Source organism: Engystomops pustulosus, unplaced genomic scaffold (genome assembly GCF_040894005.1).
Source record: "Engystomops pustulosus unplaced genomic scaffold, aEngPut4.maternal MAT_SCAFFOLD_152, whole genome shotgun sequence".
NCBI classification, from domain to species: domain Eukaryota; kingdom Metazoa; phylum Chordata; class Amphibia; order Anura; family Leptodactylidae; genus Engystomops; species Engystomops pustulosus.
This window is the reverse complement of record NW_027285032.1, coordinates 140,529-152,869: the sequence shown is the minus strand read 5'-3', so window position 1 is coordinate 152,869 and position 12,341 is coordinate 140,529.

Below are 12,341 nucleotides of genomic sequence, written 5' to 3'. Positions count from 1 at the left end.
TATACAGGGCTCTAGTATACAGGGTGCAGGGCTCTAGTATACAGGGTGCAGGGTTCTAGTATACAGGGCTCTAGTATACAGGGTGCGGGGCTCTAGTATACAGGGTGCAGGGGCCTAGTATACAGGATGCAGGGCCCTAGTGTACAGGGTGCAGGGCTCTAGTATACAGGGCTCTAGTATACAGGGTGCAGGGCTCTAGTATACAGGGTGCAGGGCTCTAGTATACAGGGTGCACGGCTCTAGTATACAGGGTGCAGGGCTCTAGTATACAGGGTGCAGGGCTCTAGTATACAGGGTGCAGGGCTCTCGTATACAGGGTGCAGAGCTCTACTATACAGGGTGCGGGGCTCTGGTATACAGGGTGCAGGGCTCTAGTATACAGGGTGCAGGGGCCTAGTATACAGGATGCAGGGCCCTAGTGTACAGGGTGCAGGGCTCTAGTATACAGGGTGCGGGGCTCTGGTATACAGGGTGCAGGGCTCTAGTGTACAGGGTGCAGGGCTCTACTATACAGGGTGCAGGGGCCTAGTATACAGGGTGCGGGGCTCTGGTATACAGGGTGCAGGGCTCTCGTATACAGGTTGCAGAGCTCTACTATACAGGGTGCAGGGCTCTAGTATACAGGGTGCAGGGCTCTAGTATACAGGGTGCAGGGCTCTAGTATACAGGGTGCGGGGCTCTAGTATACAGGGTGCGGGGCTCTGGTATACAGGGTGCAGGGCTCTAGTGTACAGGGTGCGGGGCTCTAGTATACAGGGTGCAGAGCTCTAGTATACAGGGTGCAGGGCTCTACTATACAGGGTGCAGGGCTCTACTATACAGGGTGCAGGGGCCTAGTATACAGGGTGCAGGGCTCTAGTATAAAGGGTGCAGGGCTCTAGTGTACAGAATGCAGGGCTCTAGTATACAGGGTGCAGGGTTCTAGTATACAGGGCTCTAGTATACAGGGTGCAGGGCTCTAGTATACAGGGTGCAGGGTTCTAGTATACAGGGCTCTAGTATACAGGGTGCGGGGCTCTAGTATACAGGGTGCAGGGGCCTAGTATACAGGATGCAGGGCCCTAGTGTACAGGGTGCAGGGCTCTAGTATACAGGGCTCTAGTATACAGGGTGCAGGGCTCTAGTATACAGGGTGCAGGGTTCTAGTATACAGGGTGCAGGGCTCTAGTATACAGGGTGCAGGGCTCTAGTATACAGGGTGCAGGGCTCTAGTATACAGGGTGCAGGGCTCTCGTATACAGGGTGCAGGGTTCTAGTATACAGGGCTCTAGTATACAGGGTGCAGGGCTCTAGTATACAGGGTGCAGGGCTCTAGTATACAGGGCTCTAGTATACAGGGTGCAGGGCTCTAGTATACAGGGTGCGGGGCTCTAGTATACAGGGTGCAGGGCTCTAGTGTACAGGGTGCAGGGGCCTAGTATACAGGATGCAGGGCCCTAGTGTACAGGGTGCAGGGCTCTAGTATACAGGGCTCTAGTATACAGGGTGCAGGGCTCTAGTATACAGGGTGCAGGGTTCTAGTATACAGGGTGCAGGGCTCTACTACACAGGGTGCGGGGCTCTAGTATACAGGGTGCAGAGCTCTAGTATACAGGGTGCAGGGCTCTACTATACAGGGTGCAGGGCTCTACTATACAGGGTGCAGGGGCCTAGTATACAGGATGCAGGGCTCTAGTATACAGGCTGCAGGGCTCTACTATACAGGGTGCAGGGGCCTAGTATAAAGGGTGCAGGGCTCTAGTATACAGAATGCAGGGCTCTAGTATACAGGGTGCAGGGTTCTAGTATACAGGGCTCTAGTATACAGGGTGCAGGGCTCTAGTATACAGGGTGCAGGGTTCTAGTATACAGGGCTCTAGTATACAGGGTGCAGGGCTCTCGTATACAGGGTGCAGAGCTCTACTATACAGGGTGCAGGGCTCTAGTATACAGGGTGCAGGGCTCTATTGCACAGGGCTCTAGTATACAGGGTGCGGGGCTCTAGTATACAGGGTGCGGGGCTCTGGTATACAGGGTGCGGGGCTCTGGTATACAGGGTGCAGGGCTCTAGTATACAGGGGCCTAGTATACAGGATGCAGGGCCCTAGTGTACAGGGTGCAGGGCTCTAGTATACAGGGTGCGGGGCTCTGGTATACAGGGTGCAGGGCTCTAGTGTACAGGGTGCAGGGCTCTAGTATACAGGGTGCAGGGCTCTAGTATACAGGGTGCAGGGCTCTAGTATACAGGGTGCAGGGATCTAGTATAAAGGGTGCAGGGATCTAATATACAGGGTGCAGGGCTCTAGTATACAGGGTGCAGGGCTCTAGTATACAGGGTGCAGGGTTCTAGTGTACAGGGTGCAGGGCTCTAGTATACAGGGTGCAGGGTTCTAGTGTACAGGGTGCAGGGCTCTAGTATACAGGGAGCAGGGCTCTAGTGTACAGGGTGCAGGGCTCTAGTATAGGGTGCGGGGTTCTAGTATACAGGGTGCAGGGCTCTAGTATAGGGTGCAGGGCTCTAGTATACAGGGTGCGGGGCTCTAGTGTACAGGGTGCAGGGCTCTAGTATACAGGGTGCGGGGCTCTGGTATACAGGGTGCAGAGCTCTAGTATACAGGGTGCAGGGCTCTACTATACAGGGTGCAGGGGCCTAGTATACAGGGTGCAGGGGCCTAGTATACAGGGTGCGGGGCTCTGGTATACAGGGTGCAGGGCTCTAGTGTACAGGGTGCAGGGCTCTACTATACAGGGTGCAGGGGCCTAGTATACAGGATGCAGGGCCCTAGTGTACAGGGTGCGGGGCTCTAGTATACAGGGTGCGGGGCTCTGGTATACAGGGTGCAGGGCTCTAGTGTACAGGGTGCAGGGCTCTAGTATACAGGGTGCAGGGCTCTAGTATACAGGGTGCAGGGCTCTACTATACAGGGTGCAGGGCTCTAGTATAAAGGGTGCACAGCTCTACTATACAGGGTGCAGGGCTCTACTATACAGGGTGCAGGGCTCTAGTATACAGGGTGCGGGGCTCTAGTATACAGGGTGCAGGGCTCTAGTGTACAGGGTGCAGGGCTCTACTATACAGGGTGCAGGGGCCTAGTATACAGGATGCAGGGCCCTAGTGTACAGGGTGCAGGGCTCTAGTATACAGGGCTCTAGTATACAGGGTGCAGGGCTCTAGTATACAGGGTGCAGGGTTCTAGTATACAGGGCTCTAGTATACAGGGTGCGGGGCTCTAGTATACAGGGTGCAGGGCTCTGGTATACAGGGTGCAGGGCTCTACTACACAGGGTGCGGGGCTCTAGTATACAGGGTGCAGAGCTCTAGTATACAGGGTGCAGGGCTCTACTATACAGGGTGCAGGGCTCTACTATACAGGGTGCAGGGGCCTAGTATACAGGATGCAGGGCTCTAGTATACAGGCTGCAGGGCTCTACTATACAGGGTGCAGGGGCCTAGTATAAAGGGTGCAGGGCTCTAGTATACAGAATGCAGGGCTCTAGTATACAGGGTGCAGGGTTCTAGTATACAGGGCTCTAGTATACAGGGTGCAGGGCTCTAGTATACAGGGTGCAGGGTTCTAGTATACAGGGCTCTAGTATACAGGGTGCAGGGCTCTCGTATACAGGGTGCAGAGCTCTACTATACAGGGTGCAGGGCTCTAGTATACAGGGTGCAGGGCTCTATTGCACAGGGTGCAGGGCTCTATTGCACAGGGTGCGGGGCTCTAGTATACAGGGTGCGGGGCTCTGGTATACAGGGTGCGGGGCTCTGGTATACAGGGTGCAGGGCTCTAGTATACAGGGTGCAGGGGCCTAGTATACAGGATGCAGGGCCCTAGTGTACAGGGTGCAGGGCTCTAGTATACAGGGTGCGGGGCTCTGGTATACAGGGTGCAGGGCTCTAGTGTACAGGGTGCAGGGCTCTAGTATACAGGGTGCAGGGCTCTAGTATACAGGGTGCAGGGTTCTAGTGTACAGGGTGCAGGGCTCTAGTGTACAGGGTGCAGGGCTCTTGTATACAGGGTGCAGAGCTCTACTATACAGGGTGCAGGGCTCTAGTATAAAGGGTGCACAGCTCTACTATACAGGGTGCAGGGCTCTACTATACAGGGTGCAGGGCCCTAGTATACAGGGTGCAGGGCTCTAGTATACAGGGTGCAGAGCTCTAGTATACAGGGTGCAGGGCTCTACTATACAGGGTGCAGGGCTCTACTATACAGGGTGCAGGGGCCTAGTATACAGGATGCAGGGCTCTAGTATACAGGCTGCAGGGCTCTAGTATAAAGGGTGCAGGGCTCTAGTATACAGAATGCAGGGCTCTAGTATACAGGGTGCAGGGTTCTAGTATACAGGGCTCTAGTATACAGGGTGCAGGGCTCTAGTATACAGGGTGCAGGGTTCTAGTATACAGGGCTCTAGTATACAGGGTGCAGGGCTCTCGTATACAGGTTGCAGAGCTCTACTATACAGGGTGCAGGGCTCTAGTATACAGGGTGCAGGGCTCTAGTATACAGGGTGCAGGGCTCTAGTATACAGGGTGCAGGGCTCTAGTATACAGGGTGCGGGGCTCTAGTATACAGGGTGCGGGGCTCTTGTATACAGGGTGCAGGGCTCTAGTGTACAGGGTGCGGGGCTCTAGTATACAGGGTGCAGGGCTCTACTATACAGGGTGCAGGGCTCTACTATACAGGGTGCAGGGGCCTAGTATACAGGATGCAGGGCTCTAGTATACAGGGTGCAGGGCTCCACTATACAGGGTGCAGGGCTCTACTATACAGGGTGCAGGGGCCTAGTATACAGGATGCAGGGCTCTAGTATACAGGCTGCAGGGCTCTAGTATATAGGGTGCAGGGCTCTAGTATACAGAATGCAGGGCTCTAGTATACAGGGTGCAGGGTTCTAGTATACAGGGCTCTAGTATACAGGGTGCAGGGCTCTAGTATACAGGGTGCAGGGTTCTAGTATACAGGGCTCTAGTATACAGGGTGCGGGGCTCTAGTATACAGGGTGCAGGGGCCTAGTATACAGGATGCAGGGCCCTAGTGTACAGGGTGCAGGGCTCTAGTATACAGGGCTCTAGTATACAGGGTGCAGGGCTCTAGTATACAGGGTGCAGGGTTCTAGTATACAGGGTGCACGGCTCTAGTATACAGGGTGCAGGGCTCTAGTATACAGGGTGCAGGGCTCTCGTATACAGGGTGCAGAGCTCTACTATACAGGGTGCGGGGCTCTGGTATACAGGGTGCAGGGCTCTAGTATACAGGGTGCAGGGGCCTAGTATACAGGATGCAGGGCCCTAGTGTACAGGGTGCAGGGCTCTAGTATACAGGGTGCGGGGCTCTGGTATACAGGGTGCAGGGCTCTAGTGTACAGGGTGCAGGGCTCTACTATACAGGGTGCAGGGGCCTAGTATACAGGATGCAGGGCTCTAGTATACAGGGTGCAGGGCTCCACTATACAGGGTGCAGGGCTCTACTATACAGGGTGCAGGGGCCTAGTATACAGGATGCAGGGCTCTAGTATACAGGCTGCAGGGCTCTAGTATAAAGGGTGCAGGGCTCTAGTATACAGAATGCAGGGCTCTAGTATACAGGGTGCGGGGCTCTGGTATACAGGGTGCAGGGCTCTCGTATACAGGTTGCAGAGCTCTACTATACAGGGTGCAGGGCTCTAGTATACAGGGTGCAGGGCTCTAGTATACAGGGTGCAGGGCTCTAGTATACAGGGTGCGGGGCTCTAGTATACAGGGTGCGGGGCTCTGGTATACAGGGTGCAGGGCTCTAGTGTACAGGGTGCGGGGCTCTAGTATACAGGGTGCAGAGCTCTAGTATACAGGGTGCAGGGCTCTACTATACAGGGTGCAGGGCTCTACTATACAGGGTGCAGGGGCCTAGTATACAGGATGCAGGGCTCTAGTATACAGGGTGCAGGGCTCCACTATACAGGGTGCAGGGCTCTACTATACAGGGTGCAGGGGCCTAGTATACAGGATGCAGGGCTCTAGTATACAGGCTGCAGGGCTCTAGTATAAAGGGTGCAGGGCTCTAGTATACAGAATGCAGGGCTCTAGTATACAGGGTGCAGGGTTCTAGTATACAGGGCTCTAGTATACAGGGTGCAGGGCTCTAGTATACAGGGTGCAGGGTTCTAGTATACAGGGCTCTAGTATACAGGGTGCGGGGCTCTAGTATACAGGGTGCAGGGGCCTAGTATACAGGATGCAGGGCCCTAGTGTACAGGGTGCAGGGCTCTAGTATACAGGGCTCTAGTATACAGGGTGCAGGGCTCTAGTATACAGGGTGCAGGGTTCTAGTATACAGGGTGCAGGGCTCTAGTATACAGGGTGCAGGGCTCTAGTATACAGGGTGCAGGGCTCTAGTATACAGGGTGCAGGGCTCTCGTATACAGGGTGCAGAGCTCCACTATACAGGGTGCAGGGCTCTAGTATACAGGGTGCAGGGCTCTATTGCACAGGGTGGAGGGCTCTAGTATACAGGGTGCGGGGCTCTAGTATACAGGGTGCGGGGCTCTGGTATACAGGGTGCAGGGCTCTAGTGTACAGGGTGCAGAGCTCTAGTATACAGGGTGCAGGGCTCTACTATACAGGGTGCAGGGGCCTAGTATACAGGATGCAGGGCTCTAGTATACAGGGTGCAGGGCTCTACTATACAGGGTGCAGGGCTCTACTATACAGGGTGCAGGGGCCTAGTATACAGGATGCAGGGCTCTAGTATACAGGCTGCAGGGCTCTACTATACAGGGTGCAGGGGCCTAGTATAAAGGGTGCAGGGCTCTAGTATACAGAATGCAGGGCTCTAGTATACAGGGTGCAGGGTTCTAGTATACAGGGCTCTAGTATACAGGGTGCAGGGCTCTAGTATACAGGGTGCAGGGTTCTAGTATACAGGGCTCTAGTATACAGGGTGCAGGGCTCTCGTATACAGGGTGCAGAGCTCTACTATACAGGGTGCAGGGCTCTAGTATACAGGGTGCAGGGCTCTCGTATACAGGGTGCGGGGCTCTAGTATACAGGGTGCAGGGCTCTGGTATACAGGGTGCAGGGCTCTATTGCACAGGGTGCAGGGCTCTAGTATACAGGGTGCGGGGCTCTAGTATACAGGGTGCGGGGCTCTGGTATACAGGGTGCGGGGCTCTGGTATACAGGGTGCAGGGCTCTAGTATACAGGGTGCAGGGGCCTAGTATACAGGATGCAGGGCCCTAGTGTACAGGGTGCAGGGCTCTAGTATACAGGGTGCGGGGCTCTGGTATACAGGGTGCAGGGCTCTAGTGTACAGGGTGCAGGGCTCTACTATACAGGGTGCAGGGGCCTAGTATACAGGGTGCGGGGCTCTGGTATACAGGGTGCAGGGCTCTAGTGTACAGGGTGCAGGGCTCTACTATACAGGGTGCAGGGGCCTAGTATACAGGATGCAGGGCCCTAGTGTACAGGGTGCGGGGCTCTAGTATACAGGGTGCGGGGCTCTGGTATACAGGGTGCAGGGCTCTAGTGTACAGGGTGCAGGGCTCTAGTATACAGGGTGCAGGGCTCTAGTATACAGGGTGCAGGGCTCTACTATACAGGGTGCAGGGCTCTAGTATAAAGGGTGCACAGCTCTACTATACAGGGTGCAGGGCTCTACTATACAGGGTGCAGGGCCCTAGTATACAGGGTGCAGGGCTCTAGTATACAGGGTGCAGAGCTCTAGTATACAGGGTGCAGGGCTCTACTATACAGGGTGCAGGGCTCTACTATACAGGGTGCAGGGGCCTAGTATACAGGATGCAGGGCTCTAGTATACAGGCTGCAGGGCTCTAGTATAAAGGGTGCAGGGCTCTAGTATACAGAATGCAGGGCTCTAGTATACAGGGTGCAGGGTTCTAGTATACAGGGCTCTAGTATACAGGGTGCAGGGCTCTAGTATACAGGGTGCAGGGTTCTAGTATACAGGGCTCTAGTATACAGGGTGCGGGGCTCTAGTATACAGGGTGCAGGGCTCTAGTGTACAGGGTGCAGGGCTCTACTATACAGGGTGCAGGGGCCTAGTATACAGGATGCAGGGCCCTAGTGTACAGGGTGCAGGGCTCTAGTATACAGGGCTCTAGTATACAGGGTGCAGGGCTCTAGTATACAGGGTGCAGGGTTCTAGTATACAGGGTGCAGGGTTCTAGTATACAGGGCTCTAGTATACAGGGTGCGGGGCTCTAGTATACAGGGTGCAGGGCTCTGGTATACAGGGTGCAGGGCTCTACTACACAGGGTGCGGGGCTCTAGTATACAGGGTGCAGAGCTCTAGTATACAGGGTGCAGGGCTCTACTATACAGGGTGCAGGGCTCTACTATACAGGGTGCAGGGGCCTAGTATACAGGATGCAGGGCTCTAGTATACAGGCTGCAGGGCTCTACTATACAGGGTGCAGGGGCCTAGTATAAAGGGTGCAGGGCTCTAGTATACAGAATGCAGGGCTCTAGTATACAGGGTGCAGGGTTCTAGTATACAGGGCTCTAGTATACAGGGTGCAGGGCTCTAGTATACAGGGTGCAGGGTTCTAGTATACAGGGCTCTAGTATACAGGGTGCAGGGCTCTCGTATACAGGGTGCAGAGCTCTACTATACAGGGTGCAGGGCTCTAGTATACAGGGTGCAGGGCTCTATTGCACAGGGCTCTAGTATACAGGGTGCGGGGCTCTAGTATACAGGGTGCGGGGCTCTGGTATACAGGGTGCGGGGCTCTGGTATACAGGGTGCAGGGCTCTAGTATACAGGGGCCTAGTATACAGGATGCAGGGCCCTAGTGTACAGGGTGCAGGGCTCTAGTATACAGGGTGCAGGGCTCTAGTGTACAGGGTGCAGGGCTCTAGTATACAGGGTGCAGGGCTCTAGTATACAGGGTGCAGGGCTCTAGTATACAGGGTGCAGGGATCTAGTATAAAGGGTGCAGGGATCTAATATACAGGGTGCAGGGCTCTAGTATACAGGGTGCAGGGCTCTAGTATACAGGGTGCAGGGTTCTAGTGTACAGGGTGCAGGGCTCTAGTATACAGGGTGCAGGGTTCTAGTGTACAGGGTGCAGGGCTCTAGTATACAGGGTGCAGGGCTCTAGTGTACAGGGTGCAGGGCTCTAGTATAGGGTGCGGGGCTCTAGTATACAGGGTGCAGGGCTCTAGTATAGGGTGCAGGGCTCTAGTATACAGGGTGCAGGGTTCTAGTATACAGGGTGCAGGGCTCTAGTATACAGGGTGCAGGGCTCTAGTGTACAGGGTGCAGGGCTCTAGTATACAGGGTGCGGGGCTCTGGTATACAGGGTGCAGGGCTCTAGTGTACAGGGTGCAGGGCTCTACTATACAGGGTGCAGGGGCCTAGTATACAGGGTGCAGGGGCCTAGTATACAGGGTGCGGGGCTCTGGTATACAGGGTGCAGGGCTCTAGTGTACAGGGTGCAGGGCTCTATTATACAGGGTGCAGGGGCCTAGTATACAGGGTGCAGGGCCCTAGTGTACAGGGTGCGGGGCTCTAGTATACAGGGTGCGGGGCTCTAGTGTACAGGGTGCAGGGCTCTAGTATACAGGGTGCAGGGCTCTAGTATACAGGGTGCAGGGCTCTACTATACAGGGTGCAGGGCTCTAGTATAAAGGGTGCACAGCTCTACTATACAGGGTGCAGGGCTCTACTATACAGGGTGCAGGGCTCTACTATACAGGGTGCAGGGCTCTAGTATACAGGGTGCAGGGCTCTAGTGTACAGGGTGCGGGGCTCTAGTATACAGGATGCAGGGCTCTAGTGTACAGGGTGCAGGGCTCTAGTATACAGGGTGCAGGGCTCTAGTGTACAGGGTGCAGGGCTCTAGTATACAGGGTGCAGGGCTCTAGTATACAGGGTGCAGGGCTCTACTATACAGGGTGCAGGGCTCTAGTATAAAGGGTGCACAGCTCTACTATACAGGGTGCAGGGCTCTACTATACAGGGTGCAGGGCCCTAGTATACAGGGTGCAGGGCTCTAGTATACAGGGTGCAGAGCTCTAGTATACAGGGTGCAGGGCTCTACTATACAGGGTGCAGGGCTCTACTATACAGGGTGCAGGGGCCTAGTATACAGGATGCAGGGCTCTAGTATACAGGCTGCAGGGCTCTAGTATACAGGGTGCAGGGCTCTAGTATACAGGGTGCAGGGTTCTAGTATACAGGGCTCTAGTATACAGGGTGCGGGGCTCTAGTATACAGGGTGCAGGGCTCTAGTGTACAGGGTGCAGGGCTCTACTATACAGGGTGCAGGGGCCTAGTATACAGGATGCAGGGCCCTAGTGTACAGGGTGCAGGGCTCTAGTATACAGGGCTCTAGTATACAGGGTGCAGGGCTCTAGTATACAGGGTGCAGGGTTCTAGTATACAGGGCTCTAGTATACAGGGTGCGGGGCTCTAGTATACAGGGTGCAGGGCTCTGGTATACAGGGTGCAGGGCTCTACTACACAGGGTGCGGGGCTCTAGTATACAGGGTGCAGAGCTCTAGTATACAGGGTGCAGGGCTCTACTATACAGGGTGCAGGGCTCTACTATACAGGGTGCAGGGGCCTAGTATACAGGATGCAGGGCTCTAGTATACAGGCTGCAGGGCTCTACTATACAGGGTGCAGGGGCCTAGTATAAAGGGTGCAGGGCTCTAGTATACAGAATGCAGGGCTCTAGTATACAGGGTGCAGGGTTCTAGTATACAGGGCTCTAGTATACAGGGTGCAGGGCTCTAGTATACAGGGTGCAGGGTTCTAGTATACAGGGCTCTAGTATACAGGGTGCAGGGCTCTCGTATACAGGGTGCAGAGCTCTACTATACAGGGTGCAGGGCTCTAGTATACAGGGTGCGGGGCTCTAGTATACAGGGTGCAGAGCTCTAGTATACAGGGTGCAGGGCTCTACTATACAGGGTGCAGGGCTCTACTATACAGGGTGCAGGGGCCTAGAATACAGGATGCAGGGCTCTAGTATACAGGCTGCAGGGCTCTACTATACAGGGTGCAGGGGCCTAGTATAAAGGGTGCAGGGCTCTAGTATACAGAATGCAGGGCTCTAGTATACAGGGTGCAGGGTTCTAGTATACAGGGCTCTAGTATACAGGGTGCAGGGCTCTAGTATACAGGGTGCAGGGTTCTAGTATACAGGGCTCTAGTATACAGGGTGCAGGGCTCTCGTATACAGGGTGCAGAGCTCTACTATACAGGGTGCAGGGCTCTAGTATACAGGGTGCAGGGCTCTATTGCACAGGGTGCAGGGCTCTAGTATACAGGGTGCGGGGCTCTAGTATACAGGGTGCGGGGCTCTGGTATACAGGGTGCGGGGCTCTGGTATACAGGGTGCAGGGCTCTAGTATACAGGGTGCAGGGGCCTAGTATACAGGATGCAGGGCCCTAGTGTACAGGGTGCAGGGCTCTAGTATACAGGGTGCGGGGCTCTGGTATACAGGGTGCAGGGCTCTAGTGTACAGGGTGCAGGGCTCTAGTATACAGGGTGCAGGGCTCTAGTATACAGGGTGCAGGGTTCTAGTGTACAGGGTGCAGGGCTCTAGTGTACAGGGTGCAGGGCTCTAGTATAGGGTGCGGGGCTCTAGTATACAGGGTGCAGGGCTCTAGTATAGGGTGCGGGGCTCTAGTATACAGGGTGCAGGGTTCTAGTGTACAGGGTGCAGGGCTCTAGTATACAGGGTGCAGGGCTCTAGTATACAGGGTGCAGGGCTCTAGTATAGGGTGCAGGGCTCTAGTATACAGGGTGCAGGGTTCTAGTGTACAGGGTGCAGGGCTCTAGTATACAGGGTGCAGGGCTCTAGTATACAGGGTGCGGGGCTCTAGTATACAGGGTGCGGGGCTCTAGTATACAGGGTGCGGGGCTCTAGTATACAGGGTGCAGGGCTCTAGTATAGGGTGCGGGGCTCTAGTATACAGGGTGCAGGGTTCTAGTGTACAGGGTGCAGGGCTCTAGTATACAGGGTGCAGGGCTCTAGTATACAGGGTGCAGGGCTCTAGTATAGGGTGCAGGGCTCTAGTATACAGGGTGCAGGGTTCTAGTGTACAGGGTGCAGGGCTCTAGTATACAGGGTGCAGGGCTCTAGTATACAGGGTGCGGGGCTCTAGTATACAGGGTGCGGGGCTCTGGTATACAGGGTGCAGGGCTCTAGTGTACAGGGTGCAGGGCTCTAGTATACAGGGTGCAGGGCTCTAGTATACAGGGTGCAGGGCTCTAGTATACAGGGTGCAGGGCTCTAGTATACAGGGTGCAGGGCTCTAGTGTACAGGGTGCAGGGCTCTAGTATACAGGGTGCAGGGCTCTAGTATACAGGGTGCAGGGCTCTGGTATACAGGGTGCAGGGCACTAGTAT